The sequence below is a fragment of the Syzygium oleosum genome, unplaced genomic scaffold (genome assembly GCF_021117445.2).
Source record: "Syzygium oleosum isolate NSW1041296 unplaced genomic scaffold, Sole_v2.1 Sole_v2.29, whole genome shotgun sequence".
Taxonomy (NCBI): Eukaryota; Viridiplantae; Streptophyta; class Magnoliopsida; order Myrtales; family Myrtaceae; genus Syzygium; species Syzygium oleosum.
This window is the reverse complement of record NW_026607513.1, coordinates 3,781,958-3,799,586: the sequence shown is the minus strand read 5'-3', so window position 1 is coordinate 3,799,586 and position 17,629 is coordinate 3,781,958. Positions and strand designations below refer to the sequence as shown.

Below are 17,629 nucleotides of genomic sequence, written 5' to 3'. Positions count from 1 at the left end.
CTCCTCCCCGCGTGGGCCCCCGGCCCTTTCTCTTTTCCTTTCTTTTTTTTTCCCCGTGCGGCCCAGCCCGCTTTTCTTTTTTCCTTTCCCCCCAACGCGCGATTGGGCCTGGCCCGGCCCAGCCTCTTCCTTCCTTCTTTCCCCCTGCGCCGGTCGCTCTCTCCTCCCCTGTTCTCCCCTGTGCGCGACCGAAGCGTGACGCACGACGGCGCCGCTCCTCATCGTCGTCATCCGGTCAGAGGAGGCCCAGGCGAGCACGCCACAGGGACTGGCCATTAAGGCCAATCCCGTCTCCCTCGTTTCCCGGAGCCCCCTTATCCCCTCCGCCCTCTCTTCCCCCTATTCCTCTTTGCGCCTCACAGAGCTGCTCCCCCCTGCTCTGCACCGGCCTAGATGGCCGCGAAAGTCACGGGCCAGACTAGGCCGGTGCAGACCGTCGTCATTGCAGACGTAACGGAGCAGGGCACCGGCTATAAATAGCCAGAGAGAGAGAGAGAGGGCCGGTCGGCCATTTTTCAGAAAAAACAGAGACAGGGAGAAAAGAGAAAGAACAAAGAGAGAATCAGAAAGAAAAGAGAGAGAAAGAAGAGAGATTCGAGTTTTTGCAGGTTCTCACGGCCGCGCCGTCGACCGTAAACCAGCCGGAAAACATCTAGTCGCGTCGCCGAATGGTGAGCCTCCCCCGGTGCTCTGTTTTGCCCTGTTTTTGTGCTCGGTTTGGCCGGGACCTGCGCCGGCCGTTTCACGCGAGTCCCGGCCTATACCGTTGTCCCCCGCCGTCCGTGTGTCCTCACCGAAGGTAGGTTGAGTCGCCTGAATCCTCCGGTTCGCCGGAACAGGTCAGGATTTGCTGTTTTTGGTTGCGCACACCATCTGCTCGACAAAAGTTCTCAATGAAACCAGTTTTTCGTTTTGGTCGCCGGCCGGTGAACGGCGGTTGGACGGTGACCCCGGTGGGTGGAAAGGCTTGGTTTTACTCCCAGGAAGCCGATTTGGGGGCGGCACTGGCCTAGGTCGGCCGGCGAGAGGCCGTTTTTGGCTTCGCCGGCGGCTGCTCCCACGGGTTCGACCTGACCCGGTCCGGATCCGCTTTTATTTATTTATTTATTATTTATTTTTTTTATTTAAAAAAATTAAAAAAAATTAATTTTTTTTTATTTTTTTCCTCCTTTTAAAAAAAAAAAGAAAGAAAGAGGTTTCGTATTTTATTTTATTTTATTTTATTATTTTTTTTAAAAAAAAATTTATTTGTTTATTTTTTTATTTTTATGTGATATATTATTGTTGTTTTAGTTTAATGTGATATTATTTTGTAAGTTTTTGTCTGTTTAAATTAGATAAGCCTAGGATTGCGCAGTAGTATTTTGCATGTTAATTTTATTACCGTTGTGTTATTATGCATGTTTTTAATACAATTGCATGAACTATTGTGTTTTGAATGTCATCTGATTTAGTTAAGGTTAGAACCTTAGGCTGCATGAATTGTTGTATTTCTTACTACTGATCGTTTCTGATTATGCACTCGCTTGATCACCTCACATATTAGGAGAAAGGTCCTAAAATCAATCCAAATTGCCTGACAAATGTTTTAAAAAAATGAACAAGGTAAAATGGTACCGAAAAGGCATTAGTTATCCAACTAGTGTAACCAAGTCCCCGAACTCAGTTAATCTCTGGTTCGCAGGAATAGGGTGATTCTCCCATCACCCTATTTGGGTTTCTAATCGGCCCACCCCAAATCGATTAGTAGCGACTCCTTGATATAAATCACCTACATGTTAAGAAACTTAAACACTAAGTCGCGATATGGTATGGGCTTGGGAGAGCCCGAGTTAAGTCCCAAACCTAGACTTATCACGTACCAGGCGAGCCCCCCTTTTTGCATGTTCGATAAAAAAGGGCTCGGGAGTTCGGTCGCGACACAAACTCTGACAAATCTCCATATAAAAAAACCAATCTAATCACATAGCTAATAAAACCAAGCAGGAAACCACCTTCCTTACAAAACCTCGCACCCAGTGGAATCTAGGGAACCTGAACCTTGTCCTTAAGGCCAAGCAGCTACTTTATCCTAACAACATACTGAAAATTGCTAACCATTCTAAAACCTATCCATTTCTTTTGAGTTGGAATCCATATGAACTTTTAAAGTATTTATAAGAATTTGTTATATATGAATGAACTAACCAGGGAAGTTTGATCTTTCATTATTGTCAAAGTGACTAAAAAGGAAAGGCCATTTATGGAAGCCAAATATGAAAAATATGGCATTTAATGCCACCATATAATGAGCATTTAATGTTTGCATTGGATAAGCAAAAGAGATGATATTGAACAAGCTTTCATCTAACAGGTTAAACTTTTAGAATAATTGGCAATTAGTCTCACAAAACTTCACATGCACATCCATTAACTCAAAACCCACAACATAAGAGAGCCTAACTTTGAGAAACTATCAACATGAGCTTTTGTTAATAGTTTCTAGTAACATAAAGTCTAATATTTGACCCCAAAAAAAATCCAACTTTCGATAATGATTCAACTTAAAGGACAGTCAATCATGGATGTTTAATTATTGAAAAATAAGTAAATAATATTTAACACTCCATGATGTTTATCTTGCTTGACCCAAGTTCAGTGTTAAACTAAATCAACATTTATGATCCGGTTCAGTATAATAGTTACTCTCTTTGCATGATATGCTTTTGGGATCAATTTATAATCTACTTCACATTAAATAAATTATATGCTTTATCAATTCTCCATCAACGCGAGAAAACTCTTGCCGTGATATTTAGAAATCCAAACTTTGGTCAAATTTTAAACATGGTGTGTTCTGTGGGTTCTATGTACATTCAATAATTCAGATGACTAAGGAATTTAATATCCTTTGATGAAGTCATGGATTACCTACATGTACCGGATCACATATCTAACCACAATTTACAAATCTTTTCACACTTTGGCAAACCCGGCTTTCTATTATTACTTTCCATTTTCAGTTTCTTAATAGCGATTAATGTTAGTTTAGTAATCGGTCCAGCTAACACTATGTGAAGCTGACATACATTACAAACATATTTAAGTAAGAGGGATGTCCCAGTAAATGAATATGCAAAAGGAGGTTTCCAATAAGTGAAACACATATCTTCTCTTGGTGCCAAAACACTAAGGAAACGTTTGGAATTAAGTGATAAAACATGCAAATATGTAGCCCTAAATGAGACTAGATCTTTGATAACATTAGTTGGTTTTTGACTTAACATGTTAAAGTCATATAAGAATTCACTGAATCTTGCAAAAATAAAGAAAGTGTTTAAATTCATTTAGAGATCTCAAAATGAATTTTACCATTACTTGGGGTATCCAAACCTGGCCGGCTTGACTAATCCACATGGATGCATGCAAATTGTAGGGTTTGATAATATTACCAAGTTGGTTAATATAGCATTACCACATTGCTGTAATCTACAAATTACATCCTCAACTCCATATTTGGTTAAAACTTGTTTTACGTTCATTATTCAATTTTAGGTTATTAGCGAATAAAACTTATTCTCTAGTACTTTAAATTATCAACACTATCGGTGGCAAATATTTTGGTACATATTTTTCAATTTTAACCCCCTACACTATTGCCACTAGACTCCAAGACATATGGTGATTTTCAATGGATTGTTTCTATAATGTTATGAATGGCATGGATCTAGAGAGGCAAAAGTGTCAAAAAAAGTCCTAAACATTTTGCATTTGTGCCAATTTAGTCCTAAACCTTTTTTTGATGCCAATTCAGTCCTAAACCTTTTGCATTTGTGCCAATTTAGTCTTAAACCTTTTTTTTGTGCCAATTCAGTTCTAAACCGTTTGCATTTGTGCCAATTCAGTCCTAAACCTTTTGCATTGGTGCCAATTGAGTCCTAAATCTTTATTTGGTGCCAATTCAATCCTAAACCTTTTGCATTGGTGCCAATTCAATCCTAAATATTTTGTATTTGTGCCAATTCAGTCCTAAACCTTTTTGAGCTAAATTAATCGGAAGGACTAAATTGGCACCAATACAAATGGTTTAGGACTGAATTGGCACCAATGCAAAAGGTTTAGGACTGAATTGGCACCAAAAAAAGGTTTAGGACTCAATTGGCACCAATGCAAAAGGTTTAGGACTGAATTGGCACCAATGCAAAAGGTTTAGGACTGAATTGGCATAAATACTAAAGGTTTAGGACTGAATTAGCACCAAAAAAAGGTTTAGGACTCAATTGGCACCAATGCAAAAGGATTAGGACTGAATTGGCACCAAAAAAAGGTTTAGGACTTTTTTTACACTTTTCCCGATCTAGAGACTTGTACTATTGATAACCTTGAACGGATTACTTCGCCATTCAGTTTTCTTTAGCAAGAGGACATTTCTTTTATACTTTAAACAAATTCACAAATCGGAAAATATTTTTTTCTCACATAAGCTACATTTTTCGCTTTGTCTCAAGCTATTGTTATTGTCTTTTTGTAAAGAAATCCAAATCAATGATCTTCACTGATCAGTGCGTGTGTGGTTTGATAGCTAAATACTTTGTCACTGTCTTTCATGCGAAAGAGAAAGTATCTTATGTATACCATATGTTATGTTTTACATGGTATAATCAAGTGAATATTTTACTTCCAAGGTAACCATTAAATGTTTGCATTTTAAAATTCTGAGAGTCATATTGACTTGGTGATTGCTATGTTAAGAGAGTGTTGCACCTATGTGTTATGTGCACATATGGAGAAGGGTCTACCTCTACTATTTCGATATACTGTATAAAAGTCATGAAATCAATTTCAGTTGTTCTAAATCTTATTTATTAGAGAAATTCAACACCATACCTAGTCTAAACTATTAGAGAAATACAATACTGTACATAATTAAATGACGAGAGTTTTAACACAAAAAATATCTTGGCACAATTTAAAAGGTCTCGTATCAGATAATCAATATTTTGAGGGATCGTGCAAGTCAGACCTAAGTTTCGGTGAAATTAGTTCAAGTCTAAGTATATCGACAATAACCAAAAGTCACACAGACATTTGTGCACAAAAATGAAAATGCTTCTAAAAGAAAGAAAAAGTTTTATTTTAACTCTTATAGGAAGCCCAATGAAATGACAGTCAGATGAGAATTATAATATCAACTTAAAATCTATTAGAGATTTATGGGGAAAAGTACCAAAAAAGTCATATACCTATTGTATTGGTGCTAATTTCAGTCCTAAACATTTCAATTAGACTAATTTAGTATTAAACCTTTCCACATTTACCCAATTGAGTCCTTTCAGCCAATTTAGGCGAGAAATAGCTTACATTGATGCCGACGGTCCTATGTGGCAAGGCGATGCTATGTGGTAAGGCCGGCACTGACTTGAACATTTTTAATTATTTTTTTATTTTTTTCTTTCTTTTTCTTTCCTTTCTCTTTCTACTAGTGGCTGGTTGCCGGTCATCGGCCACAGGCCATGGTCGGTGAAGGCTCCCCTCGCCAAGGCAAGGGCCACCCTTGTCAAATCTGACGAGGCCGCCCTGGCTTGGGTGAAGGGAGCCCTGCCGGTGCTCGTCCTCGCCGGCCACCAACACAAAGAAAAGGAAAAGAAGAAAAGGAAACAACAAGAAAAATTATAATAAAAAATATATCCACATCAGCGCTAATCATGCTATGTAAGATAGTCGGTGTCCACGTCAGCAATTTCGGCCGAAATTGGCCGGATGAACAATTAACAAAAAGTGAAAAGGTTTAGAACTGAATTGACATCAGTGCAATATGTTTATGACTTTTTTGGTACTTTCCCCAAGATTAGGAGATAACATGACAGTCACATGATTCCTTTTTTTTTTTTTGGTCTAGCAGGTCAGATGGCATTTGGGTCGGTTTGTCGCACTTCAATTGGTCCATCTTCCTAGACAATATGAAGGGCACACTTTCCACATCAGCCGAGTGCAATTAGGATTTTACGCATGGAATGCTCCTGACAAGGCTTGAACCTAAGACTATAAGGAGAACAGCGAACTCATTTGCCATCTAGGCCAACATCTTGTTGAGTCTTTTAAATTAACATTTTTTTGTATTATTTAGCAATACACATCTATTCGTCTTATTACAGCCCTGGATCTTTATCAAATCTGACTGTTTGAAGTTGATGTTTTTTTTTTTTAAAAATTACTATTATAGAATAAAGAGATCAGACTTATGGACGTCCCAACAAGAGTTGTTTGGATTCCTCAAAAAGAAAAACGAACATAACATATGAACGAAATATATGGCTATTTATCTGGAAGCCGATGTCATTAGATACAAATAATTTACCAAATAAAACCCTTATTTAAACCTATAGAATGAATGATGTAGAACATTTAAGAATTTATCATAATGACTTTAGGTTTTAGCAAGTCCTATGACCATAGGAAGAGACATGCATATTCGATGCTTCCTTACTATACCGTTGCTCCCTTTTCTCTCGTTTTTCTTCCATATTCTTAATATACATCAAAATCAAATTTGCGTCGATTGTTCAATCTATCAGGGAGGAAATTTCTAAGCATTCATCGTTTCCTTTAAGTCTAACACATGTGAAGTACAATATCCTGATGTGAACGTATTGAGAAGATGGATTAACTAGCTTAAAAACGAGATGGCCAACCCTTGATGATAAATGTGATTATTTAATCCAAAAGCATACGCAAGTCAAAAAAGATTGCGTGTATCAAGCTATGTCTTATTAAAAATTTATGAGCGATGGAATCTCCTTGCAGTTGGCTCTTAGGCGGACGGTTTCCAAAAATGCCAAAACATACACCAATCGGCACTGCTTCCAACCAATGAAAATGACTTCAAGTCACCAGTTGCTTGGAAAATCACCTTGCATTAAAAAAAATCAAAGCGAGAGTCTGTTGAATCTGGGGGGCTTTTGAAAACAAGTGTATGCGGTACCAAACCCAAGTATAAATAGAAGGCAACTCTGGAGTTACTGTGGACATGATTTAAGCCAGAGTTAATAGCACAGCCACATTATTTCTCTCTCTATTCCCTCACAAAGTCAACAGCTAGCTCAAATCATGGTGAGACATCCACTCAGACGGAACAGGAACAACAATACAGCAGTGAAGAAGGAACTTGGAGCGCAGAAGAAGATCAGAAGCTTATTGCTTATATCAGGAGATATGGCATTTGGAACTGGACTCACATGCCCAAGCCTGCTGGTATGAAATATTCATCTACTGATCTTGTTTTTCGCTGATCTCTGTATCTGGATTTGTTGGGTATAATATCAACCTGAGTATTGAAAATGTGTGTGAATGACTCAGGTTTGGCAAGAACTGGGAAAAGTGTAGACTTCGGTGGATGAACTATCTGAGGCCTAACATCAGGCATGGAAACATCACCAAAGAAGAGAAGGATCTGATTATCGAGCTTCATCAACTTCTTGGAAATAAGTAAGCTTGCAAAACCATCACGTCAGTCAAAATTTGATTATAGATTTGAAGAAAATCGCCTACTGCGAATTATTTTAGCCTTGCGATGCAGACAAATTTAAATCTTTTTATCACCTTTGCATAAAACACTTAATTTCTTTTGTCACAAATGACTTTGATTGCACAATGATAGACTACAGGTATGTTCTTGATTGATTGTTGTTTTGGATTGTTAATTGTCTTTTCTTTTCTTTTTTTGTAAGAAAACCTTCTTCTCATATGATCATTGGCTCAAATTATTCGCATTGAATATAAGGACGCATTGAATATAAGGACATATTCTCTCTCTCTCTCTCTCTCTCTCTCTCTCTCTCTCTCTCTCTCTCTCTCTCTCTCCATATATAGTACTTGTACTACGGAAACATAATTTTGTACTTACAGACATATGTATAATGATTCTTGATTGAATTTTCCTATCCCAGATGGGAAAAAATAGCAGCTAGACTTTCCAGACGGACTGATAATGATATAAAGAATTATTGGAATACCCGCTTGAAGAAATGCGTCAACAACGGAAACAAGTTGCAAATTCCAACCGCGTGTGACATGAAAGTTAAGCCCAATCACGATGACAGTTCATCCCATCCAAACGCATCTCTTCCCACTATTGATACTCCAAAATTAGAACCCGGCATTGTAACTCAAAATGAAATTCCGACAATGAGTGTAAATAGGTTCTGCACCTCTTATGGAGTTCACCGTGATGACAAAACCCTGGAAAGTAGCTGGTATTCACCATGCAGCGTGATAGGAGAAGAAGAAAGCTTGTGGGAACAATTTCTTGCACTGAGAGATCTTGAAAGTCTAGAGAATTTCGGCAGCACGTACATGCATTCGGGAGCTGTAGCCCCTGCCCTTGTGTGACTGCAACAGAGGCTCGTGTACCACAGGGTTCCTACGAAGATTTCATCATGGATTTATGGGAAATGATTGCTGAAGGCACTTGTACGCAGATGAAGAGGTTCTATATGATTACTGGTAGTTTCCTGTTGAGGGTCGTGGTTCATTCTAAGGATGGTCTTCTGGATGTAATAAATCTAGGATCAATCTTAAACTTCCAAAGAATGTGAATAATGTAATGAGCATTGTGTTTTCTGCAATTGTTTATCAGTGTTGTCATTTCTGTCTAGTGGATTTATTCGTGTTCTGTGGAGAAATGATGAACTTATAATCACGATTCCATGCACGTTCTTTTATAAAGATTGCGTGTTGTGAGATGACCAATCTCATATCTCAGTAACCATCATTAGCTAGCTTTTGGGTTGGCAAAAAAAGTAGCAATTGAAAAGGTTCGAATGGCTTTAACTTCAAATTACATCTGAAGATTTCTTTCCAACCTGCAATGCTTCGGCAAGCTCCATTGCTGTGTTCAGTGCAGTTTTTGATCTTCGTTAACACTACTTCTTTACCTTGCGACAAGATCAAACTCTTAGTACAGATGCGAATTTCACTCTGTTTTGAAGTAGTTTCCTGGAAAAGAAATTACAACACTATCTTTCGAACATTGCTCTAAATCAGAAGGAGGAGCTCATACACTACGTGCAGTTTTCTGAAAAAGATAAGTGAATTTAACCAAAAGTTGCCTAACTAACGGATCTAACTTCATTCCCTAAGTTAGATGCCTGTTTTACCGTCAAATTGCCAATCACCGATGATAATTAGTTACATTGACCCGGGAACATATGATCTTCGTTACCGTGATATAAACCTCTCATTTACCTTTCTTTTGGCTTCTTTTAACCACCTTCGATCTCCCAGACCCGAGTCTTATTGTAATTTGTGGAGCTCTTGCAAATGATTATCTACTTACAAATTTACACCAGTAACAGGCTGCAAAAGAACCTTATGAGCTGAGTGCTGCTTCCATTTTCAAGTTCAATCATCCTTCTCAAGGTATAGTTCGTGCACTGGTGCATTTTGTTCAGGAACGTTATATGGTCTGACATCATAAAACTACAATGGCTTTAGATGCCAAAAAAAAAATTGAATCCGAGGCTGAATTAAGGAAGTTATTGGGGAAGTATCAAAGTTTCTGAGTTTCCAAGGCAAGCAAGAGTAAATATTCCACAACTTGGACCTTTCATCGTCAGGCGAACTTTCTCTCTTCCTTCGTTTTTGGTATTGCTTGCCCTCTTTATCTCTCATTAAACAAAAATGAGTGAATGCATCTGGGTTTTACTCCATCAAGTAAATAAGAAAATTAACTTTTGTGAACTCTCTTATCCGGGTTCATATCTTAGGGAACCAATGAATCTGAGCAAAATGTAATTAACGAGTTTGCAAAATATGATGAATGAGTTTATAGTTTCTAGGGATAAGTGTATCAGAAGTCTCAAAACTTATCACAAAGATATAATTGAGTCTTGTGTATAAATGATTCCTTATGACTCTTTTCTTATTCTTTTCAATCGTCTCCTATTCGTTTTAACCTGCGTTTTCGTCATTCTTAGATATCTTGACTTGAACATAAGGAAGCTTCTTCTTTCTTTCTTTCTTTCTTTTTTTTGTCATGTAATCATAGTATCTCTAACTAAGTTCTTCCATCTTATCCCTAATCACTCATTATCCTTTGCAAGACATAATTCCTTCAGCAAGCTTCTTCTTTCTTTCTTTTTTTTTTTTGTCATGTAACCATAGTATCTCTAACTAAGTTCTTCCATCTTATCCCTAGTCACTCATTATCCTTTGCGAGACATAATTCCTTCGCTGGTTGAGTGGTGCTTGCTTCTTAGATAAAGCGCTAAGCACGATCACTTTTCATATCAATTATTGTCACACTATTTCACTAGAAATTACGTGTCGTACCTTATTTGTAAAAACAAAATTTGTAGTGTCTACATCTCTTCATCATTCTTATAGAATAAAGGCTTAAGAAGGTAAGATAACTTAGGAACGTATGATTTTTAGTTATTTATTTAGACAAATCATCCAAATCAGATTAGTGAAACTTCAGATTTAGCCGTATTTTGATAAGACAAAGATAACGGCTAGCAAATAGATATAACTGTAACATATATAATCGTATTGTGATTGGACAATATAGTTTTTTGCGATTGAGTTGTACTGTATACGGGGATCCGTGAATGAAATTGAGTTATATTGGTCTCGCTAGATATTAAACTTAAAGAGAAAGTTTAGTCTGTTGAATGTCTAGATACTGAAATGATGACAGAAGCTTCTGCAAACGACGTAATTACAGCTGTCCACCATACACCAATGTGTTTGTTTTTTGGGGGAACGAAGGCAGTGGATAGTGTGCACGCATCTCCCAATGCAGGGTGCCCCTCTTGCTATGTTGTTTTCGTGATAATCAGGTTATACTTTCATTCCAAAAGCTCGTTGATTTGGTCGACTTTTTGGTGGAAATCATAGATTATATATTAGAACGTGGGCTTTATGGACATTGATAGGAAACATAAGTTGGTCCACCGTCATTAAATTTAAAAAAAAAATAATGCATAAGCTTTGAATATTGATTTACATAATACGACAGTCTGTGATTTCATTGGATTCTTTGTAAGAATAATAAAAAATCCTTTTTGTTCGTAATAGTAATTATCAATGTCATTTCTTTGCCAATCAAGCAAGACAACCCAAATGATGACAACACACACGACAGGAGTAAGTGCCAAACGATCTACAAAATCAATGCACAATCTTAGCTTTTCTATCTCTACGAGTTTTTGTGGACAATAATTTTGTTTGAAAGTTGATGATTCTACTTCTGCAGTTTATTTTCAATGGATATATCTTATGTTAAAAAAATTCTCCTCAGTGTTTCCTCTAATCTATCTTGTGTTGCGAAAGATGGAAAACCATCATAAAAGTATGAAAAAGCGTTCAAACAAGAGAACTTTTGGTCACTTTACACTGTGGTTTCCTAGGCATACAAAGTGTTCTACAAAGAATGCCATACAAAATTCTATGCATCAATTACAGAGTGGTTGTACATAAGTCCTTAATATAGAGACAACAAACGATTGAGCTACATAGAATTTTATATGGTTAATCTTTACACTTCATATATCGTTTCTCGAGCTAAGCAAAAAAGAAGAAAATGTAATTGCGAAACGATAAAAAAAAAACCCCGAAAATTTCATGTTTCTTTTCACAAAAAGTTTTACAAAGAGCCCTTACAATAGCAAACCTCCATTAGATATTCACGTATGTTCCATCAATAGTGCATGGATGCCCTGACTAGACATCTATTTCATTATATTATAAGGGTGCGTTCGTTCGCAGAAAATGAGCGATTTGAAAAACATTTTTCAAAAAATAATCGCTTGTATTCCTTATAAAAATAAATAAATGGAAAAAAATTTCATTGCCTACGAAAATAATTAGGCATAGATTATTATCGATAATGAAAATATTTATGTTGACTAATTTTTCTAAATGATATAAGTAATTATTTTTTAAAAAATATTTTTTAAATTACTCATTTTTCGTGAAACGAACGTACCCTAAAATTTTAGGGCCCGTGCATCTAATTAGGGCTACATGCACCGGCTCGTACGTCTTATTAGGGCTACGCCTTTTGATCTAGGAACAAGGTTCAAATGTGTAAAACGTTTTGAAATGACGTCGGCCACTGACATGGAATCCCAAGAATCACGAGGTCATCCATGTCTTCAGCATAGAGTAAACGAATCCTATGACCATTAAAATAGGATGAAACTTGTTGAATTGGGTTGTATGAAGTTTCCAAGAAAGAGACCCCAATAGCACCCCGAACGCGACAGGTGATGGCGATTCCACATTATGTGAACTTGACGGATTAAGGACTCCAGAAAATTGTGCTGATTGTATGAATCAAAATTATCATAAAGTTAAAAAACAATCTCGAGTTAAGACTGCATTTGTTTCACAGAAAATAAATAATTAAAACAATATTTTTCTTAAATGATCTCATATATCGATTACAACAATAACGAGAGAAAAAAAAATTTATCGTTTACGAAAATGTATAAATATTAATTGTTATAACTAATGAGATTTTTTTCATTAATTAATTATTCAAGCAATTATTTTCAAGAAAATATTTTTCAAATTTTTTATTTTCCGTCAAATAAATGAACCTAAATAAAAGTAAAATTCAACATAACAAGAAAAGGTAAAAGCAAAATATACATTTTTCCAAGTACATGGCGGAAAGATGAAGCACCTTTTGACCTTAACTATCGCTAGGGAGTTTAATTGCACACATATGACCTTTTTCTTTTTACTCGGTGCAATTATTGAGATTTTACAAATAGAATTGGGTTAATGACATATTTTTACTTTTTAAATATTTAATAGCTGCATACTTCTTTATTGAAAATTTTAAAATTTTCTTTCATAGTCTATTTGTGTGAAAAGCTTTCAAGAAAATCTTGAAAAATTTCTTTCATGGTTCTATTGAGGTTGTCTAATAATCTATTACATAGTGAGAACATGGCCTCCGAATTTTTTAGGAATCTTAATCTTTGAGTTTTCCTTGTTGCGCTTAAAGATATTTATCTTAGGACAAAATTGACAATCTCAATAATTTTGGGAAACAGAAATAATACTATAACTCTATAACTATCTAATTTCATTATTTGCATGAAAACATGGAGATAAGTCGAGAAGAATATTCAAATACACCATGTCATATATATATATATATATATATATATATATATATATATATATATAAAGAAAATTGTACTTCGCCTACAAAGAAAATTGTACTTCGCCTACATCCTAACAAAGTCCTAAAATTTATCGTAAAAATGCAATCGAGTCATGCATATATATGTTTCCTTTCGTCTCTTTTCTTATTCTTTTCAATCGTCTCCCATTTTTTTTAACTTGCGTTTTCGTCATACTTGGATATCTTGACTAGAACATAAGCAAGCCCTTTTTGTTTTGTCATGTGACCATAGTGTCTCTAACTAAGTTCATCCATCTTATCCCCAATCATTCATTATCCTTTCCAACACTTCTCTCCTTCACTGGTTGACTGATGCTTGCTTCTTAGATAAAGCACTAAACATGATTAATTTTCATATCAATTACCGTCGTGGTATTTCACTAGAAATTACGCATCGTACCTTATTTGTAAAAAGAGAAATTTGTTGTGTCTAGGTCTCTTCATCATTCTTAAAAAATAAAGGCTTAAGAAGGTAAGATGACTTAAGGAACACATGATTTTTAGTTATTCATTTAGACAGATCATCCAAATTAAATGAGTGAAACTTCATATTAAGCCGCGTTCTTATAAGACAAAGATAACGGCTTGCAAACAGATATAACCGTATTGTGATCGGACAATATAGTTTTTTGCTATTAATTTGTACTGTATACAGGGATTCTTGAATGAAATTGAGTTATATTGGTATCGCTGGAGAATAAAAGTTTAGTTTATCGAACGTATAGATACTAAAATGATGGCAAAAGCCTATGCAAACATCGTAATTACAGCTGTCCACCATGCACTGATGTGTTTGGTTTTTGGTGGAACGAAAGCATTGGATAGCGGGCACCCATCTCCCAATGCACGTGGCCCACTTGCTAAGTTGTATTCATGATAATCAGGTTATACTTTCATTCCAACAGTACGTTGATTTGGTCAACTTTTTGGTGGAAAACATAGAATATTTTGCATTTTAGAACGTGCTTTTTAATTTTCATTGATAAGAAACATAAGTTGATCCACCACCATCACATTAAAAAAGGAAGAAAATGATGCAGACACTTTGACTATTAATTTACTCAAACGACATCTGTGATTTCATTAGATTCTCTTAAATTCAATAAAAAAGATTTTTCTGCTTTAATGGTGATTGTCAATGTAATCTCTTTACTATCTCAAGATTAACAAATAAGCAAGACAGTTCAAATGACGACGACGCGCACAACAAGAGGAAGTGCAAAACTATCTACAAAATCAATGCACGGTCTTAGATTTTCTATGGTTTGTCCCTACAAGTTTTTGTCAACAATAATAATAAATGGTAAGTTGATAATTCTCCTCGTGCAGTTTACTGATTGTATATTTCTTATAAGAAAAATTCTATGTCCCCAAGAGATGGAAAATCATCGTAAAAGTATGAAAATTCATGTTTTTTTGTTTTTGATAAGTCAGTATGAAAAATCACTAAAACGAAAGAACTTTAAATTTCCTAATATGGCAATTTCCTAAGCATACAAAGTGTTTTCTAAAGTTTATCACACGGAATTCTAGGTATCAGCCAATGAGTTGTTGTACATAAGTCATTAATATAGAGACAACAAATTATTGTGAGCTACATAGGATTTTATATGGTTAATCTCTACAACTTCATGTAGAGTTTCTCGAGCTTAGCAAAAAAGAAAAAATGTAATTGCGAAATTAAAAAAAACCCAGAAAATTTCATGTCTCCTTTCACAAAAAGTTTTACAAAGAGCCCTTTGATTTAGGAACAAGATACAAATGTGTAAAACGTTTTGTAATGACGTCGGCCGCTGACATGTAATCCCAAGAATGATGTGGTCATCCATGTCTCCAGCATGGGATAAACTAATCCTATGACCATTAAAATAAGATGAAACTTGTTGAATTGGGTGGTACGAAGTTTCCGAGAAAGAGACCCCAATTGCACGGCGAATGGGACAGGTGATGGCGATTCCGCGTTAAGTGAACTTGACGGATTAAGGACACCAGAAAATTCTCCTCATTGCATGAATAAAAATTATTACAAAATTAAAAAGATGTCGAGTCAAAGGTGCGTCTATTTGGTGAAAAATAAATAATTTAAAAAATATTTTTCTAAAATTAATATCATGTATTGCTTACAAAATGAACAAGAGAAAATTATTTATATTGTTTACGAAAATGTTATAAACATAATTCGTTGTCGATAATAAAAAAATTTACCTACTAATTATTTCAAACGGTACAAACAATCATTTTCAAGAAAATATTTTTTAAATTATTTTTTTTCTGTGAAATAAACGAAGCCTAAATAAAACTCAAATTCAAAAGGCAAAAGCCAAATATATTTTTCTAAATCCATGGCGGATAGATAAAGCACCTTATGACATTAACTATCCTAGGGAGTTTTTTTAACAGCTGTATATATTTTTATTAAAAATTTTAAAATTTTCTTTCATAGTCTATATGTGTGAAAAAGCTTTCACAAAAATCTTGGAATATTTCTTTCATGATTCAATGGAGGTTGTCTGTAATCTATTACATAGTGAGAACATGGCCTCCGAATTTTTCAGGAATCTTAATCTTTGATTTTTCCTTGTTGCGCTTAAAGATATTTATCTTAACAATTAGAATGTGAGGATAAACTTGATAATCTCAACAATTTTCGGAAAGAGAAATAATACTATAATTATCTAATTGCATTATTTGCATGAAAACATGGAGCTAAGTCGAGGTGAATATTCAAATACGCCATGTCATAAATAAAAGAGAAAACCGTGCTTCATCTACATCCTAACAAAGTAACCCCAGTAATTACTGAGGACATTCATCCTCTCAGCGTACGCAAAAGAATTGGATCGTTGATGTGCTTCCGAAACACCTGATATTCAACGACCAGGTGAACAAAGTCTTGAGGAAAGCTCAGAGAAGTTACGTGCATAGAAATTTTTTCGCTGGTCAAGAAAAGAAGAGTTTGAAAGTTCACATAATATTACTCATCGATTGTTTGCTGGGAACACAAGTCAGTGGAACACAATTTCCGCTGGAGGAACAAAGCTTGATATAATGATCATTCAACGACTATTCAAAGTTGATCATAGTAAACTGAATATTACGCAAATATTCAATGGATCAGGAGCCGGAAAGTCGGACTAACCACAGTGAAGTTAGAAGGTGTTGTGTTTCACGTTCTTATTGAATATCGTGTTGACCTAGTTCCAGACAAACTAGACCTAGACCATAATGCATGATAGGGGAAACAAATTTGGCCGACCAAGTACGGAGAGGATGACAACATATCGAAATTGAAGGGGACGTCTTAAGCTCTTGGTTTCATAGGTATTTGTGTTAGATTAAGGAAATTAGGGTTGCTATGCTGTGTCACTGCATGCGTCACTAATGTTTTGTTTTCAAAGGTCAAGTAATGCATATAAAGACTAAAGTTGAAGATTTTATCTTCAAAAATCACACAAAAGAAACACGTTCATATTTGGGTGCCAAACAAAAAAAAACATTCTTTGTAGCGAGCCACAAATGATCGTGAAGGATGTAGAAACGACGATGATTTACTTTCATTTATTGAGAAACTATAATTTGTTGAGGTGATTTTCTGCTCAATACGTGCCCTCAATTTTTGAATCCTAATATTATTTATTTAGTACAACAAAGTCAGTTAGCTGTCAATTTTTCCATGGTTTTTTATTCGGAAGAAACAATAAAGGAAATAGAGTTTTTCTTTTGGCTGAGTAACAAGAAGAACGGTTTATATCGATGTCTTATACCCTAGATTCAATGCTTCCTCTAGAGATATGCAAAATTAAAACAAGAAAAATGTATACTTGGATTATGTGAACACGCATGAATCTAACTTTCTTTTTTATTATTTTGTGACCATGTAGGTTTGAATAACACACTCATCAATGTGTCTAATCTTGAACACTTTGATCTGACCAAAAAAAAAAATCTTGAACGCTTTGATACCTTCGCCAACGAGTCACATTTTGCCAAATTAAATCTCGAACGGGAGCGAGTGAGTCATAATTTTTTAGTCACACAAGTGCATATAATTAGACAATGATGCATAAAAACAAAATGAGCGATTATGTATGAAATAGATGAGTATGAGAAAAAGAATGCAAAGATAATTTAACAAGTCTAAAGCAAGAAGAGAGAAAAGAAGTGAGTGGTTATTTGCGAAATGAGTTGGTGTTATCGTACGAGAGAAAGAAAAAAGGGTAATTTAAGCAATTTAAAAATGCAATAAAAACTTATGGGTTGAAATCTTCTCCTCCTTCAACTTTTAGAGAACTTTTCAGGCATGCACAAAACCTAAAAACTTATAGAACGAATGGACGCGTGGCTATGCTAGTTCACATGATCTTATATGATTTTCCAAATCACCAAAAAGTTCGTGCATTGTAATTTTTACTTATATCAATTAATTGCTCAATGGGCACACATGCTTGTAGA

At 35.5% G+C, this 17,629-nt stretch overlaps 1 pseudogene; it reads left to right on the top strand.

The window, feature by feature from the left end:
- The first annotated feature begins 7,086 nt into the window (after positions 1–7,086).
- On the top strand, positions 7,087–8,573 carry LOC115692127 (transcription factor WER-like; annotated as a pseudogene).
- Positions 8,574–17,629: the final 9,056 nt, after the last annotated feature.